We start from the raw sequence: 26102 nt of genomic DNA, 5'->3' as shown, positions 1-26102 counted from the left end.
GTAAATTTCTTAGCATTTATTTGCTTTCTGACATAAGGTAGTCCAGGCACACCCAATACTTTGTAAATGATTTGGAATATTAACATCTTTAATGCTTATATCTTTTAAAATTTCCTTGTTTAAATTGTTACATAAGAATGGGCATCCTCCACATACTTTTCTGTAACCTTTTTATTAATTTCTTTTGAAAGGTGTTCATTCTTTACATAGTTTTTTGATTATTTTATTAACTATTGTATTCCATTGTATAGATATTTTATCAAAGCAGTTTTATATCATTGACCATTTAGATTATTTTCAATTTATTGCTGTTAAAGTACTACAGCAAATAACCCTGGCCTGACATAATTTGGCATTTATTTTTTATTGATTAATTGACTCACAAATGACTTACCTTATAGAGTGCCAGTTTCTAGCTGGAAAATGTTATATATTGGGAAAAAATCATGGTATCCATCTCAAATTCAGTTCTAGTTATAATTTATGGATAACTCAGCTTTTCAGTTTGATTTCACTGACTCAGCTGTTCTTCTTCTGTTCATTAATTTGTTGATTTGCTGAACAAATATTTACTGACGGTCTAATGTGGAAAATTCTGAAAGAGATGAGAATACCAGACCACCTGACCTGCCTCTTGAGAAATGTGTATGCAGGTCAAGAAGCAACAGTTAGAACTGGACATGGAACAGACCAGTTTGAAATCGGGAAAGGAGTATGTCAAGGCTGTATATTGTCACCCTTATTTTACTTCTATGCAGATTACATCATGAGAAACGCTGGGCTGGATGAAGCACAAACTGGAATCAAGAATGCCGGGAGAAATACCAATAACCTCAGAAATGCAGATGACACCACCCTTATGGCACAAAGCAAAGAAGAACTAAAGAACTCCTCTTGACGAAAGTCAAAGAAGAGAGTGAAAAAGTTGGCTTAAAGCTCAACATTCAGAAAACGAAGATCATGGCTTCTGGTCCCATCACTTCATGGGAAATAGATGGGGAAACAGTGGAAACAGTGTCAGACTTTATTTTTTTGGGCTCCAAAATCACTGCAGATGGAGATTGCTGCCATGAAATTAAAAGACACTTACTCCTTGGAAGGAAAGTTATGACCAACCTAGATAGCATGTTGAAAAGCAGAAATACTACTTTGCCAACAAAGGTCTGTCTAGTCAAGGCTATGGTTTTTTCAGTGGTCATGTATGGATGTGAGAGTTGGACTGTGAAGAAAGCTGAGCGCCGAAGAATTGATGCTTTTGAACTGTGATGTTGGAGAAGACTCTTGAGAGTCCCTGGATTGCAAGGAGATCCAACCAGTCCATCCTAAAGGAGATCAGTCCAGGGTGTTCATTGGAAGGACTGATGCTAAAGCTGGAAACTCCAATACTTTGGCCACCTCATGCAAAGAGTTGACTCATTGGAAAAGACCCTGATGCTGGGAGGGATTGGGGGCAGGAGGAGAAGGGGACGACTGAGGATGAGATGGCTGGATGGCATCACGGACTCGATGGATGTGAGATTGTGTGAACTCCGGGAGTTGGTGATGGACAGGGGACCTGGTGTGCTGTGATTCATGGGGTTGCAAACAGTCGGACATGACTGAGCAACTGAACTGAACTGAATATATGTTAGTCACTGTTAGGCACAGGATGCCTGATCTTGACGTTTAGTCGGTCAGGGTTCAAGTAAACAAGCAATTACAGTTAGTAGAGTAGTGGATAGTATCGATAAAAGAAACATTTGACTGTACTTCAATTTAATAAGTTCATTTAATAGATCATCAGTGTACCATTTATCACACATATTTTGCTGATAGGAATGTAAAATGGTACAACCACTTTGGAAAATAGCTTGGCAGTTTCTTATAAAACTAAGTATGTACATAATATGATGACCCAGTCAGTTGTACCGTTAGGCACTTATACCAGAAAAGTGAAACCTTATGCTCACATAAAATCTGCACACAAGTGTTTATAGCAGCTTTATTCATAATAACCTAAAACTGGAAACAACTGAAACATCCTTCAGTGGATGAATGGTTGAACTGTGGTACACCCACACAGTGAAATATTTATTTAAAGAAAGAAAAAACTATTGATACCTGTAACAACTTGGATAGATCTCAAGTGAATTATGCTGAATGGAAAAACAAAATACAAAAGGTTATATACTATAGATTCCATTTATATAGAATTTTTTTGAAGGTATATAGATGGGAACAGATTAGTGATTTACAGGAATTAGATGTGGTGGGGAGGAAGATGGAGGTGATGGTAAAGAGCAGGTGTGGTACCTTTGTGGGAATGATAGACTGGTCCTAAGACTGGTGGTGGTAGAAAGGTCTGTACTGATGATAAAATTGTATGGAGATCACACACACATACATAAACACACAGAGGCAATGAGCTCTAAAGATTAAGCCAGCGCCATTTTCTGGTTTTCATATAGTACTGTAGTTACACAAGATGTTATCTTTGGGGGATAAATAGGGGAAAACCCGGGGCTTCCCTGTACAGTTTTTTGCAACTTTTTATGAATCTGTAATTATTTCCTTTGAAAAAGTCCCTTTTCAGCTTGAAAAAAGTGAAAGTGTTAGTTGCTTAGTCGTGGCTGACTCTTTATGACCCCATGGACTATAGCCTGCCAGGCTCCTCTCTGTCCATGGAATTCTCCAGGCAAGAATACTGGGGTGGGTGGCCATTCCATTCTCCAGGGTATCTTCCCAACCCAGGGATGGAACCCAGGTCTCCTGCATTGCAGGAAGATTCTTTAGCATCTGAGCTACCAGGGAAGTCCCCTTTTTAGCATACCGCACTGTAAATTTCTTTGGACTCAAATTTAAGTCCAAACAACAGTCACCACTTAACATCACTTTGAGTTTAGGGATTCATTTCAGAATTTTAAATTATATCTTAACTAATTATCTTAGTACTATGTAATTTAAATAAGTTTTTAAGAAATTACTGAAAAATATAATGAATTCTTATATCTGGGCTTATTCTAAATAATCAGCCATAAGTTCTGCTCGCTAACAGGCACCCAGACAGCAATTCATTCCTATATATGTCAGTGTTTCTTTCTCAGTGCGCTCTGGTGGTTCTTCCTCTTTTAAAATGACAAGAAAATTTCCCCCTCCTCTTTAAACACAATCTCTACCTCCTCTTTATAGCTGAGAGAAGCCCTGAACCTAGGCCGACTCACAAAAGAAGCTGTTTGCATTCTCCTCAAAACTCAAGATAGTTATCTATAATATTCTGGACCATTGACCCCAGTTGTGAAAAAGAGCCACTGCCTTCAACACTGTTAAACAGTGAACTCTAACCTGCATCTTTAGGTGCAAGTTAACTTTCCAACAGACCTCCCAGAGGTAGTATTTCCTTCCTATGGAACTCCTGTGTCTCAACCAGCCTAAGGCAGATGTGTGAAAGCAGGTATGTTTTTCTCTTTGTGCTAGAAAAAGCAGGATTGGTTTAACCACTAGAGAATGAACTGTCTTAGTGCTGGTAGATTAAATTTACTACTCAGTAAAAAAATCTCTTCAACTCCTTTCCAGAGAATACTCCCAAAGAAGTTTCAGGTCTTTCCGTGGTTGTGAGCTCATTCCTTACCAGGGGGGTTTTCATTTTGACAAAGTGCTGCAGCAGTATTTGCCTCTGTTTCTGGAATTCCCGTTTCATGAGAGGTTACTAGTATTGTGGTTAGAAGCAGACGCACTGGTCATACTTCATTACAAAACTATTCTTGGATAGCTATGGAAGAAAAATACAGAACACATTTGCAGTAATGGTTGCTATTGTTTGGTGATGTTCCCTTAACTGTGGAATCCCTACTCACGCCTCTGCCTCTGGAAAGTCCCTTGGGAGAACACCTGATGCCTGAATTCTGGGATAGGGGTCCCACTGTCCCATTCCTACCCTGAGGGGCAAAAAAGAGGCAGGCAAGTGACTCTGTTTTCTTCCTTTAAGGGCTGAAAAAATCTCTGCTTCTATCTGCTCCAAAGTTTCATCATACAGGGTTCTTTACCCCAGGAAAAGCGACACGACAGTTCTACCTAAATTGTTCTAGAATGGCCTCTACCCTGCAATAGAGATGGAAAAGTCTGTTTTCATATTTAATAGAGGCCCTCAAAGACATAAAATCAGTGTTGCCTTATAATTTCTCATCAACTCAGTGTTTATCAAGCACTTTATATTACCCAAGTACAGTGAGGAGTCCTAAGGGTATAATTTAAAAAAACAACAACAAAAACTTTCATAATGTATATTGCTGTAAAAATACTTTCTTGGAAGTCATGTTCTAGAATTTAGTCTAAATATCATTCATGGATTATCTCATGCAATTCCTGTTGTTTTTGCTGTTGTTTAGTTGCTAAATTGTGTCCGACTCTGGACTTCGAGGAGATCCAACCAGTCAATCTTAAAGGAAATCAGTCTTGAATATTCATTGGAAGGACTGATGCTGAAGCTGAAACTCCAATACTTTGGCCACCTGATTCACTGACTCATTGGGAAAGACCCTGATGCTGGGAAAGATTGAAGGTGGGAGGAGAAGGGGCGACAGAGGATGGTTGGATGACATCACTGACGCAATGGACATGAGTTTGAGTACACTCCAGGAGTTGGTGATGGACAGGGAAGCCTGGCGTGCTGCCGTCCATGGGGTCGCAAAGAGTCAGACACGACTGAGTGACTGAGCTGAACTTGTGACTCAGTGGACTGTAGCCTGTCAGGTTCTTTTGTCCATGGGATTTGCCAGGCAAGAATACTGGAGTGGGTTGCCATTTCCTTCTGCAGGGTGTTTTTCCGACCCAGGGGTTGAACCTGCTTCTCCTGCACTCACAGGCCTCTTCTTTACCACCGAGCCACCTGGGAAGCCCTCAGTCCCTGTGTGTGCTGTGCTGTGCTTGGAAGCTCAGTCGTTTCCAACCCTTTGTGACTCCATGGACTGTAGTCTGCTAGGCTCCTCTGTCCATAGGGATTCTCCAGGCAAGAACACTGGAGTGGGTTGCCATGCCCTCCTCCAGCGGATTTTCCCAACCCAGGGATCAAACCCAAGTCTCCCACATTGCAGGTGGATTCTTTACCATCTGAGCCTCCAGGGAAGCCCTGTATCAATCCTGATATTTGTAACTATTATCATCTGCCTTTTACAGATAACAGCAACAGAGGTTAAACTATTTACCCAAGGTCAGCATGTGATGGAGCTGAAGTCTGAAGCCAGAGCCTGAACTCTTAGAGATTACCCTGTTAAGAAGTACACATTCTACTGAGGTTTGATTTGTACTGTACACCGCTCCCAAATAGGATTTCCCAAATAAGTTTACATACTATATCTTTTATCTCAATTAAAATTTCACTTTCTACTTAGAGCAGTGCTGTCTAAAAGGATTTCTTGAAATAACGGAAATTTCTATTCTCTGCTGTCCAATGAGTCGTCTCTAGCCACCAGTAGCTCTTTAGCACTTGAAATGTGGCTAGTGGAATGAAAAACTACATTTTAAATTTAGTTTAAATTTAAATGGGCACATGTGGTTAGTGGGCACTGTATGAGACAGCACAGATCTAGAGCATAAGGAAATGGTTTATTTCTTTGGATTTCTCTGTAAAGACAAGGCTTAGGCAAATCAGTAAACGTCGAGTAAATGAAAAAACAATAGGAAAGGGGGAATTTTCTCCCTCTTTAAACTGAAGGGCAGAAGTCTTTATTCTACTGAAACTTTCACTGTAATAAAATGTTATAATAAGCATGTGATATAGCCTGTAGTTCTAGAGCAGTTCGTGAAGATAGTAAAGAGGATCCTTAAATTAGAAGCAATGTTTTTGAAAGGCGGAGAAACATTTTATAATTGATGGTTAGTACTTTTAAAATATGTTTGTCTAATAAAAAAAGATCAGTTTTTTTCTTGACAAAATCTGGGGTCCATAGAGAGAAAAACAAAAGGGGATTCTTGGTGGAAGGATGGAAACAGTCCAGAATTGCAACTCAAGGGACATTTCCTGCACAAACTACAATCTAAAGCAGACCTCTTTACAAATGTTAAGAGTAAGCAACTGCCAAACCTCACTGGGTGACTTCATTCTTTCACTTATTCATCACATATATACATATGTTAGTCAAGTTGTTCTGAATATGGGGCAAAATACATGAATAATAATAGGTACTTTTGAAAATTAAATGGGGCTCTCGATCAAATCAGAGTCTCTGGATGTGACCGAGGCTTGTGGCTTGTGTTTTCTGACCCATACACAACGCAGGTCCTACCCCGCTGGATGTCTATTTAGAAGAATTCATCTCAAAAATTTTATCACGATTTTACCACAGCTTGTACTGCTGTGGAACGTGTCTTTGCCAGTTTTTTACATTAATGTTAGATTTCAAAAACATCAAAGAAGTGTGAGAGCCTCTCAGTTTCTCTGGAGATCCCAAACCAAGTTCTTCTGATTCAATGAAATCAGCTCTTTAAATTGCAGGAGGCTTTTTCCCTTGGAAATCATTTACAAATAACATAATGCCTAAAGAAAAAAAAAAAAAAGGAAAATTTCCAATTCCTCACATTCAAAGCAAAAAGATATAAACCCGAGGTCCAGTTTTATACATGCTCATTGCAGAATTGGTTAATTATTCCATATTTTGCAAGACGAAACCAGTTGCAACTGAAATTCCAAAGCTATCTCTGAAATGCTTCGTTTGTCTTTCACGAGAAGCTGTTACAGCATAAGCAGCAACAACAAGCCAGAGGAGGCTGCTATCTCTTGGGCCTGTATGTCTGGCCTCTGACACACCAGTGTTATCGCACCAGCTGCAGGCCCCACCATTAAGTCTTTTCCTTACGTAAGGGTCAATTTCACGGCCAAATCCACCTAGTCATCTTGCAGTGCTGGTCATGGGACCTTAGAAGGAACAGCTCCCCAATGGGGATGGGAAGCTCACAGGCACTGGCCCGCAGCTGATGCCAAGCTTCCCAACCCAGGCTCCCTCCGGTCTTTGCCAAGAGTCAGCCTGGAGGGCTCAATTGCTCGGTCCCCACTGCTGCAATGACAGCAACTTGGCAGCACCCCGGATGCTGTGCGGAGGATGGGAGCGGGAGGGGGGAGGACATGGGGGCCCCTCTGCGAAACACAACGCCGGAAAGGACAGAAGGATGAATTTATTGTGACCAGCGATCCCCGAGCTACAAGGAACCTCAGGGCTTTAATGCTCGGGGAGACACGAACTCGAGTTCTGCTCTCAAAGCCGTATTCACACTGAGAGTGGCGGCCAGCAGTAGGGGATTACCCGCCCGGGGCGAGGTAAGACCTTAGGCTCCGCCGCCGGCCGCTTGGCCGGCCGCGGGAAGCGCCACGAGCTCCTCACTCCCGGGAGGCGTCACAAAGGGCCTGCGGAGGCCGCGCGCGCAGCTCTCTGGGGCGGAGCCGCCGGGTCGGGGCTGGGGCTGCGCCCGGGCCGCCGCGGCTGCCAGCCGTCGCGGGTGCCCCCAGCCTCCCAGCCCGGAGATCGCCGGGGCGGGGAGGAGGCAGCAGCTGCAGCCCGAGCGGCCGAGCCAAACCTCCGAGCTCCCGGGCCCCCGCCGTGGCGGAGGGGCGCCGAGCGTGGTGCAGACCGGGCGGAGCTAGAGGCGGGCGTCTGCACCGCGTCGTTCCACCCGCAGCTCCCCGCCTCCGGCCGGGCCCGGCAGCCTGTCGCGGCCGATGTCCTGACTCGCGGGCGTAGCCGCAGGGTTGGCTAGGCGCCGCGCGAAGGGGAGAGGCCTGAGGAGTCCCGGCGGCAGCGGCCGCCGCGTCCACTAGCACGGGACGCCGGTCCCGCGGGGCGCGCGCCTGGGCGCTCCTCCCTCCTGCCCAGCCCCGCGTCACCGCGCGGTCCTCCCCCGACCCCTCCTCCCACCCACCCCGGAGGATGCGCTCCCCCGCGCCCAGCGGCAGAGGCCACCGCTCCCAGAAATGCGAGCTCCCGACGCCCTTCTCCGGGACCCGAGGAGCCGGCGCCCCCGCCCTGTAGTAGGTAGGTGGCGAGGCGGGGACCAGCCCTGGCCGCCACCCGCGGCTGATGCTGCCGCTGCGGAGGGGCGGGGGGCCGGGGCCGGGACCCGCGAAACTTGCCTCCCGCCGGAGCTCGGTGTGGCGCTCGGAGGTGTTCTAATGGCGCTGGGCGCAGCACCCCCCCCGCCCTGTTAACCTGACAGCCTCCTCTTGAGCTCGGGAGGCCGAGCGGTAGCGAAGGAGAGCGTGACCCTTCCCCGTCCAGCCCCTGGGCCCGGAGGGGCCCGCGCTGCTTGCAGGGGCGGGGAGGATGGATTGGTGTGAGGATTATTGGGGGATGGAGAGAGGGAGCACAGCCGAATTTTCAGGAACTCAGGTGGATAAATGTCACCCTATTTTTTCGGCCTGATGAACAGATGCCTTCTTCCTGTTTTCTCCCAATGTGCAGCCACGCAAAGAGTTATTCTAGCGGCAGGTAGAAGTCACTCAGGATTTTGATGTATTTCGGAGCTAGCTGATTGATAACGTGAAAGTGACGTCTCAGATTCTTGTAGTCAGTCATTTAGGGCCAGTTGGAGAAGGCCCCTTTAGAAATCTGATATTCAGGAGCTAGATGAGGCTGGGGAATTCTCGTGCTGCCTACCTGGGAGCGAGCCTTCAGCTTTCGTGAAGAGATGTGTTTGGGAGCATGGCAAGTTTGATACAGGTGTAGGGAGTTTAGAATCTGCTGGAAAGATGCTCGGAGTCGGCCAGCAGAGGCAGCCTTGGGCGCAGCCTAGCTTCCAGCTAGATGTTAATAAGGTTTGTACTTTTGAGAAACTGGCTATAAATTGTTTCTTCTCTCCCTTGTACGATGTAAAGTTCGTACATCAGAACGAACGATAAGCTTTTGGCAAGATTATCTCTTCACAGGCTATCATTTTTAAATTTCGTATTAAGCAGTAAAGTTAAGAGAGGGAAAGTGGATCATTGTACGCTCCGATTTTATTAACGTATTAAGGTTGAGAGCTACAGGAGGACAGAGACTTCCTCTTGTTCAGTCTCCTAATCCCCTGGTCTGATGCATAATAGGTGCTCGTGGGTTATTTGTTGAATGAGCTGTGTTTCAGGCTTCATCGAAAAACAGCTTAGGTTTAAAACATACTTGTTTACTCTATGGTGGTTGAAGCTTAACTGTATTTTTAAAATTACTTCTTTGCATAAATAGTCAAAATCAGTTATCTAAACATTTAAGTTGAATTTTGACATTTTTAAGACCATGTGTTTTCCTTCTTTAAAGTGTTGTTAAATAAGGTAATTCTCCCCAAATGCTAATATAATTTCATTTTTAAGCTTGCACATTTTTTCTAATGGGTAATCAAACCTATTTTAATTAAACTCTAAAACACACTTAAAAAGTGCAACTTCTGTAATGGAAATTTCAGGTTACTCCAGGAATAACAGCGATTTGGTTAATAAGTGACATATTAACTTATTTTAGGGTTGAGTTGTTGTGGTTGACCTAATTATAATGTATTTATTACAGGTAAAGGTGAAAATAAAACGTTTAGAAGAGTCTGTGATTCCTAAATGACTCAAAATACATGATATAGATACACATTTTCAACAGTATGGGTTTCCCTCAGTATATAAACATATCAGTTTTCAAGTTCGAGAACCAAAGTGGTTGTGAAATCAAGGGTTTGGAAGGTTTGTTTCCTTTCTCCTTTTAAATTTTATATTATCTTGAAATCATCAAGGATAACTGCATTACATTTGATTTGCTTTATTTTTACACTATGGTATTTCCAGTTTTGTTTTTATTTTTCCGTTATGTAAGTTTTAGGAGTCAGTATTAACCTTTTTTCACTTTGTTTAACAAAATTATCTGCGAATGATCCAGTCACTTATTATCTTTCCTTTTTTATCATTTTAATACTCTTCACCATCCTTATTACATATTACCCCAAAGACTTATTTCCACAAAAGTATGGTAAGCCCTAGTCTATTACTATTGCTCCTCCAGCCTACATGGGCTCTTGCTAGATGGTGAGGAAATAACACTTTTTTTTTTTTTGGAAATAACACTTTTATGTAAAAGGTGGCGAGACTGGGCGAACCAACAGTAGGAGGGAGCTTATGAAAAATACGTTATGATTTATTTGAACAGAGCAAAAATTCTCTCATGACATAAAGATAGCTACATTTTATGCATGTTAAATTTGTGGTCAAAGATATTGAGCAGTTAATTTACATCATTCTACTTTGCTCATTCTAAACTTCTTAAAAGAACCCTCCCCTGCAGTTACATTAAACTCTCTTTGTTGCAGATAGCTTGATTGTGCTGGCACTCTTGGCCTTGGAATCAGTTCCTAATGTCAGAATGAAAGAGGCATTTTTCTCTCTGAGACCTGCATCCCAGTGCACAGCGCCTCTGCAACTGAATGACTCACTACCTGGGTCCTGACCACTGAGCCCCCTAGCACCTTGCCTCCACATACACCACTGGAATTCACTCCTAAGACCTGGATTTATTCTATCTTATTTTTCTATATCTTTCCTAAGTTTTATTACCAAAACCCCTGTCCCCTTCCTTGCTAAATGTCGCTTGCGTGTGTGCGACCTAAGTAGCTTCAGTTGTGTCCAACTCTTTGCGACCCCATGGACTGTAGCCATCCAGGCTCCTCTGTCCATGGGATTCTCCAGGCAAGAATACTGCAGTGGGTTGCTATGCCCTCCTTCAGATCATCACAGCCTAGAGATGGAACCCACATCTCCTTTGCCACCTGCATTGGCAAATGGGTTCTTTACCAGTAGCGACTGCTGGGAAGCCTGCTAAATGTCCTTACTAGCTTTTTTTTTTTTTTTTAATCCCAATCCATAATTTTGTTATTGTTTACATCCAGTAACATCCATTCAATTCACCTGTGTTAGAACGAGCATTGTTACGGTTGCAGAAAAAGTAGAGAAAAGAAAATTTATATAATCTTGAGTTTCAAATGTGGGTAACTAGTGGATGAAGAATAATTGTTGTATACTAATCTCCCTTTAATGGTGGTATAGAATGCCAGGGATTATGACTTATCTGCTCATAAATTTGATCAGAAGCTTATATGAGAGAAATGTTTATATAGAGAGTTGGCTGAACAAAGGCTGTGATGTCCGCCCATTCCCCTCCAGTTCTTGGTGTCAGGCCAGGTGTGTAGCCAGATCTTCAGAAACTGTGTACTTTGTTTACTTTGTTGCGCATTCTTTGCACCCCTCCCCCCAAATGGTGCTCGCAAGGAAGCGTTCTATTAATAAAGACAGTCACAAGAAACCTACTGTTGTTACTTAAGAGATGCGGTTATTAAGATCATAGTTCATTTTACAGCTCCTATTTGAAGACTTATGCAAGAAATTCCATTTAACTCTAAATGCCAAAGAAAAGCTTTACCTCCCCTGAATAATTATTGAGTGTCCTTTTTTCTTTTCATCACGCAGAACTAGAATTAGATAATGGATTAAGTTTCCCTTTCTGCTTTGCAACTAGGAAGCGCAGAGTCAAATTTGCAACTTAATTTTAATAACCCTGTAAAAACCTATGAGCTAATATTGATGATCTAACTCTCCCTTTGGTCTTGAGTTTCTGTTCTACCTTTTTTTCTTATTCTGATTTTTTTTACCTAATAGAGTTTCTCATTATATTGAATTTATTATTTTAAGCTGACTCACAACATCTTTTGTAGAACAAGTCAAAATATAAAACATAAAAGCAATGAATGGAAACATTTGCAGAATTGATCTTTGGACACAGTATGTTTTGATTAACAAGTTTAATAGGTACCATTAACTATGCTTTGAACAAGTATTGCAAGTTTAGTATATTTGAGCTTTATGGCCAAATGGGAAACAGTATTCTTATTTAGTTTTGCAAAGCTAAGATCCACTTATTTTTTAACTGTTAAATTTGTCTGCTATTGGCTAATTTAAAATTGGTCAAACCATTCACTTTAAGTCAGTTATTTCTGGAGTACCTACTTTATATGCTGTTATCAGGCTGAATAGGAGATTCATTCTATTTAATTAAAAAAAAAAAACACGAATATAGGCTAAAGGGTTAGCCTATATTAGCTTAACACTCACCACACTGGACCTCACATCTGATCGCTTTCACATCAGTAATTTATTTGATTCATCTTTGTTTTTAGTAAATCATAGAGAGTCTTCTTTGAGCTCTTATCTTACAGTTGAGAAGATTGAGCTCCCTGAGTTAATTGATCAGACTTTCTTCATTCTGGTATTTTGACAACTACATGTTAAATTGGTTGAATGTAACCAGGGAAATAGTTGTTAATTATATCTGTATGGTGTCCACTTCAGTTTCATACATTTATCACCCCGGTCAACAGAGACACTGGCCCTTCTTAAGGGACTATCATGGGTGCAGTCCAGGAGTGTTTGAGTTAAAAATAATCTGAATTCAGAAGTGCAGCTTGAAACACTGAGAGGGGGTTTGGAGAGAAAAAATTAAAATTTTAAATAGAGGCATCTTATTACAATAAGCTCCATGTCTTTTTAAAAAATGTTTTATTTTTATAGTAGGCATTACCTTTGTGTGATGCAAAAGGTACAAATGGGTAAACAGTGGGAAAGATGCCCTCTCATCCTCTTTCTTGGTTACCCACCTCCCTTGTCCACTGGCAACCAAGTGTTCTCAGTTAATTGAGAATCTTCCCGGAGACACTCTGTGCATACATTGATACAAGCAAACGTGAATATTCAGCCTGCTTGTTTTGTCTCCTAATCATTTCTCTGATTCCCTTCTCTCCATCCCCACTGCTCTTGTTTGGCTCCTGGGATGCTTTGGACTGTTGCCTGCACTTCACTTTCGCCTACATTTCAGCCAGTCTTCCTTTTACACATCCCTTTTCATTCTACTAAAGGATCCCAGTCTGCACAGAAAGGAGTCCAGCATGACTCAGCCTGGTCTTGTGGCCCCTGAGGAATTCATCTCTTGTCCCCTGCCCCTCCCTGTCATGCGTTTGGTGCACAGTTTTTCTTAACTCATCTCCCCATCCCCAATCAGGGATACTTAAAAAATATATATACGATGAAAGCTCGTGGTCTCATCAGACACTGAACACACTGCTTTGCCTCTGTGTCCTTGTTTACAGACCCCAGGTTCAGAATCTCTATTTTGGTAACACAGAACTGTTTGTCATTTCCTGCACACGCATTGCATATGATTTTTCTTCTCCAGGCCATTTCCTCTGCGTGGAACACTTGTCCTACTATTTTCATTAGCAGGCCACACTCAGTTCTGATGTCATCTCTACAGACCATTTTTGGTAGAGATTCCAGAAGCTCATGGAGCCTTCTATATGTAGTGTAGCAAGTAGACATCCATACTGGGAATAGGCATTTCTCATCAACAGCACAGCTGCCTTTCTAGTAGAAAAATAATTGTGATTTTGGATAACATGCTCTGATGGGTCCAAAAAAAAAAAATTTGAAGGTTGAAGCTTTATTTAACTAGTCAACTCTCCTCTACTACTCATTGCCCAACGCTCAGTAAAATACATGTCCATATGATTTATTTTCTTTAGCATGCCTACCTTACTTTACTAATTCTGTTCTCAAACTTTGTGTTCACACTCATTTAAAAAATACCTCCATATTTATTATGTCCCTGAGAGAGAGCGTGTGTGTGTGTGCACGCGCGTGTGTGTGTGTATTGCCTCTGACTCTGTAGCTGGTAAAGGAGTGAAACTCTCCAAGCATGGAGAAAGTGTTAACCAGCATTCCTGATAGATGACATGAACCGCCTGGAGACAGTAGCTCATCCTAAGAAGTGACTCCTAAGTATGCCAATATGGTCTTTTTCTTTCCAAGCTAGGTAATCAGAGGGTGTTCTAGGTGCTCAATTTTATTGCAGAGTGCCTGGCACGAGGTAAATTGTTAACTGAGTAACAGAGGGTTTAGCAGGTAAGAATTTAATAGCTTTGGTTCCCCACTCTTCTGGTAGAATCCTCTGACTAGTGGATGGTTCTGATCACCAACCGCGCTAGCCATGTAGAAAATGGGAAAAATTTGTGAGACTGCTCCGTAGGTATGAGATCCCTTTAGAGCTTTCATTTTCCTCTGTAGTTCTGACCTCACTAAACAAACATCCCTGGTGGCTCAGATGGTAAAGAATCTGCCTGCAGTGTAGGGGACCCAAGTTCAATCCCTAGGTCGGGAATGATCCCTTGGAGAAGAGAATGACATCCCACTCCAGTATTCTTGCCTGGAGAATTCCATGGACAGAGAAGCCTCGCGCGCTACAGTCCATGGGGTTGCAAGGAATCAGACACGACTGAGCAACCTACACACACTTATAAGCAAACATCAGGTTTACTGATTTGTGTTCCCAGACATGTTGATATGAGAAATTGAGTGTCTTGAGTACCATTAATGACTGTGCCAGCCTTCAGATCAGTATAGCCCCTGCTGTGTGGTATAAAGCACAGTTTTAGGCTGTTAGTGTGTTGGGAGAGCCTGCTCAGTCCTTATAGCCCCAGGTGTTTACAGCTGAGCCTTCAGCCCTGGGTCCTGGTGATTCCCCTGAGGTACTTGCTTATCTATAGGCTCCCACTGAAACAGCTAGTTAGCAACCCTCTGGTATCTTTTAAAATAGTTTCAATTGAACACACAGGAAGGAATCATTTGAGTCCATTTGGGCTGCTATAACAAAATTCCATAGACTGGGTGGTTTATAAGCAGCAGAAATTTATTACTCAGTTCTGGAGGCTGGAAGTTGGAGATCAGGGTGCCAGCATGATCAGGTTCTAGTGAGAGCCCTCTTGGAGTTGTACACTCAAGGGCTTCTTGTTTGTGACCTCACATGGTGGAAGGGGCTGGTCATCTCTCTGGGCTTCCTTTGTGAGGGTGCTAATCCCATGAGAGAGAATCCCTCATGACCTAATCACCTCCTCAATGCCCTCCCTCATACCATCACCTAGAGCATTAGGTTTGCAGTGTATGAATTTGCAGGTGGGGATGGGGGACATAAACCATCTACATAGTGGGAATAGAAAGCTCACAAAACAGGAACTACAAATGGCCAAAACGTGAAAAAATATTCACCTTCATTGCATCAAAGAAATGCAGATTATAATTAGATTGTAGAAGTCCATAACAATGATGAGGCTGGGTCATTTCCCTTTTCACAGGTGGTAAGAGGTTATATGGGGGTATTATGCCTTTGATGGAGAGCTGTTCAGCTCATAGACTCCCTTGGCCCCTGTGATTCTATTCTATTGGTGTTTACTCGCTAAGTCGTGTCCGACTCTGCGACCCTATGGACCATAGCTTGCCAGGCTCCGCTGTTCAAGGGATTTTCCAGGCAAGAATACTGGAATGGATTGCCATGATTCTATTCTGAGTACATCCTTAAAAAAATCAGAGATGAAGCTTAGTTTCAGTGATAAGCACATTGTCTCTGGGAGGCAGGTGGTATGGTAGATGGGTTAAGAGTGAGGATGCTGGAGCCAGTTACCTGGCTTAAAGTTCTTTTTCACCGTTTATCAGGTAGGTGAACTTAGGCAAGTTAATTTCTCTTTGATTTTCTCATCTGTGAAATGAAGATAATAATAGTATCCACCTCTCACATGGTATTGAGAATTAGCTAATGTTAATATATATAAAGTACTTGAAATTCTGTCACAGAATAAGCAACTATAAGTATTAGTTATTAGCAAGGTTGATATTGTAAAAATTGGAGTTTTTTTAAGAGATAGTATACCAAACTATATATACAAAAAGACCCTAATTTGCTTCATAAATGCAGCTGCATAGCAGAAAAGACAGGAAAGTGACAAAACATTGAGACTTTTGTCCCCAGTAATGGTATATAGCAATTTCCATTTACACATTTTATTTGTGAAATATTTCACATTTATTTATCATAAATATTACAATGATAATTGTTAGAAATAATTGAAATTAATATATCATAGGCCTTATATTCTTGAGTTTTCTTTATAAAATGCATATTCATTTTGACATATTTTACTTTCTCTTCCTCTTTTCAAAGCTGCTAATATTTCACTTCCTCCACATGTTCACCCACACGCCATCTGCTTGATATTTTCTTGCATTTAGCTTGCTTGCTTGTTTTATGTATAGATCAGCCTCAGGGCTAGTTCTTCAAGAATAAGTAGACCAAGTGAAATGATATATGAGATATTCATGGTGGTGGCTTTCTTATGGAAACTTAAGCCAGAGAATTCTGCTTAGGCAATGATGGCATTATATCCTGGCATTGTATCATCTCCACATTTTGGGCACCCAGCCTTATCTCCCTAGCCCCACCTGCATACACTCAGCAACTTAGTAGGATCAGAATTCTCAGTAACCCTGACAACCATGTGGTAATTCCTGCCTTCAGGCTTTTGACTGCCTCCTCTATCTGAATTTCCTTATACATTCCTTTCTTGAAAGCCAGTATTCTGTACCAGGTTGATACTTAATTCCATCAACACTTTCTAGGACATCTACTCTACCCCTAATTTCATTTTCTTTCGGCACTTAATGATTTGTACTACAAATTAAATACAGATTTTCTTTATAGCTTATAGCTCACCCCAGTGACTCATCAGTAAAGAACCTGCTTGCAATGCAGGAGACCTAGGTTTGATTCCTGAGTCAGGAAGATCCCCTGGAGAAGGGAATTGCTTCCCACTCCAGTATTCTTGCCTGGAGAATTCCATGGACAGAGGAGCCTGGTGGGCTACAGTCCATGGAGTCACAAAGAGCCGGACACACCTGAGCGATTAATACTTTCACATTTATCAGCTTACTGTAGAACTAAGCTATAAAGCAAAGTGGAAGTGCTAGAGGAACTTGGTGGGCTACTTTCCATGGGATCACAAAGAGCTGAACACAATTGAGCAACTAACACTTTCACTTTGCTTTATAGCTTAGCTCTACAGTAAGCTGAAAAATGTGGATGTATTAATCACTCAGTCGTGTCCAACTCCTTGCTACCCCATGGACTGTAGCCCACCAGGCTCCTCTGTCCATGGAATTCTCCAGGCAAGAGTACTGGAGTGGGAAGCAATTCCCTTCTCCAGGGGATCTTCCCAACCCAGGGACTGAAACCTGGTCACCTGCATTGCAGACAGATTCTTTACTGTCTGAACCACAAGGAAAGCCCTAAGGGCTACAAGGGAACCCCTAACCTGATAAGGGGTTGTGTTTTATAATACTCTATGCCCTTTAGGTTTCTAGCAAAATGTTGTCCACATGCGCACAGATGGAACACAGGAAAACTGGTTTTTGTTATGTTGATAACATTCTTAGGCAATGACTTATGAGTTTTCTGTTCCATCTTCATTTTGCCCATCTTTCTAGTTCTTGCTCATGTATCTAAAATACCACACACTCTGTGCCTTTTGAGAGCTTACGGTCTGACTGAAAGGAATGTGGGCAAGAGGTGCCATTCATTAGAAAATGGTACAGGATAGCATAAGTGTGTTTAAGAAACCCCGCAGCATGAGTTTGTTAGGCTAAAATCGCTGAAGTATGGTAAGAGTGCCATAATACATGGTGATGCTACACTCTCCGAAGAGTTCAAAGTTCCTTTTTTGTTAAGAATTTTCCTTGATAATTAGGTGAGTTCTTAGTCCACTACTCAATAAAGTGTACTTGAATTACCTCCTGGGTACAAATGTTAACTGTGTGAGCTTTCTGCTCTAATATTCAAAATAATATTTACCAGTGCTCTCAATTGTATGTGCAGGTTTCCTTTAAAGTATAAGAGAAAGTGGCAGAATAGACATGATGGGGAAGTCATAGTTTTGATGAAGTATCCTTTTGGAACAGTTATAGTATGTAATATTTAAGACAAGTGAATTGGTTTCCTAGGGCTGCTCTGACAAGTACCAAAAACTGGGTAGCCTAAAACAACAGGAATTCATTGTTTCACAATTCTGGAAGGTAGAAATCTAAAATCAGGGTGTTGTCAGGGCTGTGATCTCTCTGAAACCTGTAAAGGGATCTTTTCCTGCTTCTTCTGGCTTCTGGTGATTCTCTGGCTGCCTGTGGCATTCCTTGGCTTATCGCTTGCCTAACTCTGATCTCTGCTTTGTTTTCATGTGGTGTTTTCCCTGTGTGTCTTGATCTTCATATGGCTATCTTCTTATACAGACCCCAATCATTAGAGCCCACAGTACTCCAATAAGATCTCAACTGACTGTATCTGCAATGACTTCTTTCCAAATAAGGTCGTATCCTGGAATACAGTGGATACAACTTCACTGTATTTGGGGGCATTGTGGGGTGTTCAGTGATGCAGTTCAACCCCTAATGATAAATAATATCAAATTCCATGGACAGAGGAGCCTGGGGGGCTATAGTCCCTGGGGTCACAAAGAGTTGGACATGACTAACACTCACTTTTGGACTTCTCTGGTAGCTCAAATGGTAGAGAATCTGCCTGCAGTGTGGGAGACCCTAGTTCGATCCCTGAGTTGGGAAGATCCCCTGGAGAAGAGAATGACTACCCATTCCAGTGTTCTTGCCTGGAGAATCCCATGGACAGAGGATCCTGGCGGGCTAGTCCATGGGGTTGCAAAGAGTTGGACATGACTGAGCGACTAACACACACAGATAGATGAATGTACTAAGATGTACATAAGTCTCGCTTGGTGTTAAGTGATGTCTTCTTATAGTTAAACTTGCATAGCCATGCACATTGATTATGGGATAAATGAGAACTGGAAGGAAGGGATGCTTTCTTGGCTGTTTTTGTTAATTGACTGCTTTTGTCTCAGCTTTGGTATTCTTGACCTTGGTGGAATTATGCCTATGGATAGTAATACGTACTATGTGGCTTTGATCTTCTTGGTAAAAATCCACAAAGTAATTTGTGGATCAGGTTACTTCCTAAAGGTGTGTTGATTTTGTTTTTGTTGTTGTGATACTATCCTGCATGTGAAAGTGAAAGTGTTAGTCACTCAGTCGTGTCCTACCCTTTGTGACCCCACGGACTGTAGCCCATCAGGCTCCTCTGTCTATGGGATTCTCCAGGCAAGAATACTGGAGTGGGTAGCCATTCCCTTCTCCAGGGGATCCTCCTGACCCAGGGACTGAACCCAGGGCTCCTGCATTGCAGGCAGATTCTTTACCGTCTGAGCCACCAAGGAAACTGGATACTACTGCCTAACACCATCCAAAGCTTAGTGTCTTAGAACCACAAATGTTTATTTCACATTCATGAATCTCCACGTTGGCAACCGTTGACTGGGTCCAGAAGGGCTGGGCTGGGCTCCAAAGCTGAGGCAGGAGTTCAGGTCTGTTCCTTAGGTCTTCATCCTGGGACCCGTGTGGAAGAAGGAAAAGCCGCTACCCGGGACATACTTTTCTGAGAGAGAGCAGAAACTTGCAGGCCTCTTCGAGCCTTATGTTGAATGGGTCCACTGTTTGTCCTCAGTCTGTTGATTAAGACAAGCCACATGGCCAGCTGGCTTAGAGCAGTGTGCTCTCTATGCGAGTGCAGAGCACCACTCCGGGGCATAGTGGAAGGTGTGCGTGTGTAATTCTGTTACAAGGAAGGAGTACATACTTGAGGACAACAATCCAGTCTGGCCAGATGGCTGAAGAGCCCTTTTTCTTTGGAATTCTTCAAGAATTTTTATACCAAACCACTGAATAAACCTTTAAAGGAAATCATACTTAAGCTATAGACTTGATTTCTTAACCAGCTCTCTTGGAAAATTAGTATTGACTACTAGATGCATAAATTTTTTCTTGAAGAAGAGGTCACAGTACCTCCCAATGGTGGTCTGATGACTTTGAGTTGGGCACATTTCCTGCCCTGAAGACACTTTTCATCCTGCCTTCTTCCTGAAGGGATGTTTGTGTTTTTACCACATTTTATACTATGCTAACCAAAGCAGTACAGGCTTCTCTCCATCTTTGTCCCGTATATCTGAGAGTAGGGTGGGATTTCAGTCGTCTTGAGTATACTCTGATAGAGCACTGTTTCATTAAGGATACCGCTCTTTCTGGATTACCAATATGACTGTCCATTGTGTAGCAATGTGGAACTACCACCATGAGTGGTTATTTTGGTCCTGTCTCACTTTACACACCTCCCTAGGAACACTGGCCCATGTGACCTGGCCTTTTTCTTTTGGTTGCTACTTCTCTGTGTGAAACAAGTTTTATTTGGCATGGCTTTTTAATCGTACCCCCTTTTTTTCTGATTATTTTATTTATGTCAGTTTTATTTCCTGTTAAAAATTAAAGTTTTCTTAGTGTATTGAGTCCTCTTTATATGCATAGGTTTCAGATATATAGTCCAGTGGTAGGCATAAAACAGGTTCTTTATAAATGCTTACTCATTGAAGTGACAAGGTATGTGACAAGGTACAATTTTGGAGTAAGTGTAAATTGTTCATTGCTACTTGTACATTTATGTTGTATGCTTACTTGTATGGAAATATACTGAAACCATATTAAAAAGAGTGATAAATCAATTATTTTTTATTTGGCATTTTCACATGTTTGAGTGCATGCCAGTGTATTATGAAGATGGCATTCAGTTGCCAATACCGTCCACATGAAAACAAAGAAGCATGTGGCTTTCCTTAGTGGAATGGCAGTTTACCTGGTAAAGTGAGCATTATGTCTCTCGATTGTCTCAAAAGACACTCAGATTTAATTCTTGAAAACTAGTGCTTACAGCCTATATGTTCTTTGTAAAGGCATTCCATTTATTACACCTTCCATCTGTCAAATTTTATTGGTTTTGTTTGCATCAGTTAATCCTGATTCAGATTCATCTAACAGATAGCTCCCACCTGATAATAGTAATAGTAATAATAATAATAAGAAGAAATAGAAGTAGTAACCACTGCCCATGCTTATTCCTGTTCTAAAATTCAAGGAGTTGGGGCATGATGCAAGACCAGGACTCCTGCAGTAGTGATGGCATTTGCTGTGAGCAAAGGTAGCTGATGCAGTGAATGATATTGGTGCCTACTCTTTGGGAGGCCTACTCTTTGGGGAGTAGGCTTGAGTCCTATACTAGTAGATAGAGACTCCAGAAGACTCTGGAATTTTTTTTTTCTTTTCTTTTTTAAAAATTCCTTTTGGGCCAGGGCTAGAAAGATAACTGCAAAAAAAAAAAAGCAAATAGGCCAGAGATCCTAGGATTTTAGTAGTGGGTCTGTTTAATAATATTAAAATGAATGCCAGAAGTAATTGAAGACAAATTTTTCTTCCTGTGTCATTTTTTAAAAATAATATTTATTTGTTTATTTGGCTGTGTCAGGCCTTAGTTGGACACATGGGATCCTTTGTTGCAGTGCATGGACTCTCTAATCGTGGCCCCCAGGCTGAGTTGACTCTCTAGTTGGGGCACGCAGGCTGAGTTGCTCCGCAGCGTGTGGGATCCCAGTTCTCTGACCAGGGATGGAACCCACATCCTCTGCGTTGCAAGACAGATTCTTGACCACCAGGGAAGTCCCTCACCTAAGTGTTTGTTGCTGCCGTTTGGAGCCTGCCACTGTTGGACTCACCTTAGAGATGATCTGAAGTGATTTTCCAGTGCTGGAGCAATAATAGGGGATGTCCCTAGAAATCACCTCGTGATGTTGCAGGCATCAGATTTTTTTTTTTTCCCAACTTTTGTGGGTTTTGGACACTCATATGCCTGGAGTAGACACCCAATAATTAGTGACTGATGGTGAGAAAGAGGAAGTTTCCTGGTTGAGACATGAAATCAGCAGAGCAGACTTTTTCCATGACTTTCTGTATATTTTGCCCATTTAATTTGTGTTTGTGTACAGATAGAAAACTGTTTAAGACTAAATAGTTATATCTTTTTAAGTATTAATGAGAAAATGCATGCGATATATTAAAGACCTCTGGTAGAAGTTTTATAAAATCATAACTTTTAGTTCTAAAAAGAATCATCAGTCTTAGTCCCTAGGGGAAGAAAAAAGGGACTTTTGTAATTTAAAATCCATAAGGAAATTTAAAAAAAAAAATCAAAATTCTGATGCTGCGTGTTTACTAATTTTTAAATTCTGATGCTGTGTGTACTAATTTCAGTGGAGAAATAATTGGATTGGAAGACAATTACTTTTCATAACAACAGAAACAAAAAATATGCCAACTGCTAAGGGATGTATTTCTGGTGTAGTCAGTTATATCATTACTTCAGACCTTAATATTTAAGAGGTATTTCACTTAATTTAATGAAGTAAGGGAATGTGCATTCCAGTTAGCTTTTTAAAAGCAGTAAATGTTTATTAAATGGGTGAACATGTTTAGTGCAGTGCATTTATTAATGAATAGCAATGACTAACTTGAATGTGGTTCAGAATCAATGTCCTAAAGAACGAATGACAAGAACGCTGGTGTTCACCCTCTTCTTCTTTTTAATGGTGGGTAGAACCAACTGCCAGGAAGAACCAGGCAACTGATGTGAAAATTCTGTGTAGTGTTACAGCCTCGCATTAGAGATCCATTATGGATGGTTCTGAGTTTGAATAACTATTTTAACCTTTCTGAACTTCAGATTCTTTATCTAAAAAGGATTGAGAAAAATGAACTCGCATAGAGTCATAAAGATTAAACTGTGTGTATAATAGCACTGAACAAAAAAATCCGGTGCATATGGTTAATGTTCGGTAAATGTTTTGACTGTTGCTACTTCTCCTAGGCTGCCTGGCTTGAGTTAATTCATGATCTAACATGTCTGTTTAGGGGCAAATTTGAATCTAACTCTGCAGGCACTGATGAAGATAGGTGTAATTTTCATGAACACAGGAACATTTGGGCTTGTTGAAATCTCAGTGCAGGGAATTTTCTGTTCCATGGGATGCTAGACTCGATAAATGTCTCTTGGACATGTTTCATTTCTAGACCAACCCTTTCACAGATAAGGAAACTGGAAGCTAGAGAAACTGAGTAACTTGCTCAAGGCTCTATACGTTGGAAATGCTGGAGTCTGGATTCCAATGGGGGTCTGTCCAGCTTCAAAGGTGCCTGCCTACTAAGTCGCTTTAGTCGTGTCTGACTCTTTGCTGACCTTATGGACAGTAACCTGTCACACTCCTCTTTCATGAGATTTTCTAAGCAAGAACGCTAGAATGGGTTGCCATGCCCTCCTCCAGGGGATATTCCTGACCTAGAGATCCAACCTGCATCTCTTAGGTCTCCTGCATCAACAGAGGGTTCTTTACCACTTGCGCCACCTGGGAAGCCCTTTTAAAGGTGCTGTGTTGCTTTAACATGAGTCGGAGGGCTTAGTCAGGCAAAGCACAGAGAATCTTGAAAACAGAGCTACTCAGGTGTGTGAAGTTTGTAAAATCTCAGCTTTGAAGGAATTTTTGACATGAAAAACTTTGGATAAAAAAGTAATTAGAAATATTAGTCTATCCATGTGTTGGCTTCTGCCATACATCAGCATGAATCAGCCATAAATATACATATGCCACCTCCCTCTATTAAATTATTTCTGATCTCATTTCACCTATAGCTAAACTTGTGGTAGTGTAAGCATCTGAGCATTTGTTGTGTCTTCTAATGAACTTCTGCTTGAGAATTTACTTTATGATTATAAATTATTCACTTATGACTTACCTGTTATAAGTTACTTATCTTTTGGCATTATATTGATTTTTGAAATCTGGAAATTTAGATATTGAACTACCTGTGATCAGTTGCTTTCTTTTAAGGCATTATGTCACCTTCATAAAATTGTGTTAAATGGGTTATATTGTTTATCAACTTCATCTCAGCATTATAAAAAGGGCATGTTATAAAATACTTATATACAATTGACCAATGGAAACCGTGAGGGTAGGGGTGCTGACCCTCCGGGTAGTTAAAAAAAAAAAGTGTGTTAACTTGCAGTGGGCCCTTTGTACATGCAGTTCTTTCGTATTTTCAGATCATGTGATACTGTAGTATATTTACTGAAAAAATCTGAATGTAGGTGGACTCACGAAGTTCAAACCCTGTCGTTCAAGGGTCAGCTGTATTTATTAGGTGAGGGTTGTTGATGTTTGGTAGAATTGAAATCTACCAGTCCACAGCCACCCCCCCAAAGTGGTCCAGCTTGTGCTGTCTTCTCTGGAGATTAGGAAGCTGCTCTCTCTGGAGACAGCTCTTTGCATCAAGCCCTTATGTTGAGCCAAGACACCTCTCTCTCAATACCCAGTGTCTGGTTCTAGGTTGGTACAAGCCTAAATCCTCTCCTAGATAAAATCCTTGAGATATTTGAAAATAACCGTGCTTTCCTCTAGGGCTTCCCAGGTGGCTCAGTGGTAAAGAACCCACCTGCCGGTGCAGGAGATGCCGGAGGCTGGTTCAGTCTCTGGGCTGGGAAGATCCCCTCGAAGAGGAAATGGCAACCTGCTCCAGTATTCTTGCCTGGAAAATTCCTTTCCTGACAACTCCTCTTTCACATCCTTTCCTCTCAACTCTTTCCATGCTAAACCTGACCAGCTCCTTTGACTAATATTCCTAAAATTTGGTGGCTCAGATGGCCAAGAATCTGCCCGCAATGAGGGAGACCTGGGTTCGATCCCTGGGTTGGGAAAATCCTCTGGAGAAGGGCATGGCAATCCACTCCAGTATTCTTGAGTAGAGAATCCTCATGGACAGAGGAGCTTGGCGGGCTACAGTCCATGGGGTCGCAAAGAGTCGGACATAACTGAGCGACTAAGCCCACAGCACAGCTTAAAGTTTAGTTTTAGATTATTTAATCATTCTATTTATTCCAGTTTCCTTCTATTTCTCCTGTATGAGGAGATCCAGAGCTAAATGCAATAGTCATGATATACCATAACCCTCAAAAAGGGTGGGACAGACCATCATAGTCTTTTTTATTCTGGGTTGACTGCATTAGTTTTTTATTTTTGGGCCTAGGTGGGTGGGGGGAGGTGTTGTGAAGCAGCGGAATCACACTGCTGGGTATGTGAATCTTACTGTCACCCCAAACATGACATGCTGCCGCTGCTGCTGCTAAGTCGCTTCAGTCGTGTCCGACTCTGTGCGACCTCATAGACGGCAGCCCACCAGGCTCTGCTGTCCCCGGGATTCTCCAGGCAAGAACACTGGAGTGGGGTGATATTCATTTGTGCTAATCCTAGGTTCTACCTCTTCCAGATGTAGAACCCTCAGTTGATCTACAGACAGCTGACATCTGTCTGAATTGAAATGCTGTTATCCAAGATGTTATTTGTCTATTCAAAAGTCTATTAAGCACATATTTTCATTCAAGTCATTGGTAGATGTATTCATGAGGACAAGGCTTGAGAAAGAACACTGCATTAAGCTGTTAACACCCTCCCTTTAGGTTGAAGTTGGAAGTCTGCTCCCAGCTCCAGATAGAGGCTGGTCAGTTGGTGAGCACGTACCACTGGCTATAGTGACTCAGTGCTTTCTGTAATCAGTCCAGTCCTGGGGGCATTCATTCACGTCTAGGCCACATTCTCAATCTTATTCATAAGCAGATCAAGAGAAACTTAGCAAGTGCCTTATAAGTACAGTTACACTATGTTTGCCTCATTTCCTTGTTGCACCAGCATAGTAACTGTGTACAAGAGGGAAATTAGGTCAGTACAGTTTGGCTGTGCCCCATTCTTGAACTTCCTTCTCCCTACCAGCCCTACATGCCCACCGTACCAGACCACCAGGCCTCCTTGAGTATCGTGCATTCCCTGCCAATGGCTTGTACATCCTCATTCTGCCTAATGAGAGCAACCGCTTCTGCATTCTGCATCAAACTCTTTGTTCCTCCCTCACAGTCTGGCTCTGGCATCATCTGTGGAATTTCCCAGACTCCCCTTCCCTTCCTGGCAGAGTAGTTGCTTCCCCTCTGTGCTGTGTGGTTCCTTGTACCACCAATATCAGACTGCTTGCCACTTGCCTTACCACCTGATGGATGTGAGTTGCCTGTTTCACCTGAGCTGGCTGGCCTGTGAATGCTGTCCTCTTTGTATCTCCAGGGGAGTACTTGGTCCCTGGGAGATGCTTCAGAAAGGGATCTGCTTGCTTGTTGTTGCTGTTCTGCTGAATGGTTGATTTTCTGTGAACATCGTGGATCTCAGGGTTCACTGCCTCCTCTTCTAAGTCCTTCCCAAGCTGCCTTTAATTATCACAT

General features: G+C 42.1%; 1 protein-coding gene across 2 annotated transcripts in view; it reads left to right on the top strand.

Moving 5' to 3' along the window:
• The first annotated feature begins 7734 nt into the window (after positions 1 to 7734).
• Positions 7735 to 26102, top strand: part of NCOA7 (nuclear receptor coactivator 7) — a 160924-nt gene continuing 142556 nt past the window's right edge. For both annotated transcript variants that reach the window (XM_040238989.1, XM_040238988.1), the window contains exon 1: positions 7735 to 8000. The gene's annotated coding sequence lies outside the window, so the exon portion shown is untranslated. The remainder of the gene's footprint in view (positions 8001 to 26102) is intronic.

The sequence above is a fragment of the Oryx dammah genome, unplaced genomic scaffold (assembly GCF_014754425.2).
Source record: "Oryx dammah isolate SB20612 unplaced genomic scaffold, SCBI_Odam_1.1 HiC_scaffold_4, whole genome shotgun sequence".
Taxonomy (NCBI): domain Eukaryota; kingdom Metazoa; phylum Chordata; class Mammalia; order Artiodactyla; family Bovidae; genus Oryx; species Oryx dammah.
Note: the sequence above shows the minus strand (reverse complement) of the source record. Positions and strands in the feature narration are given on the sequence as shown.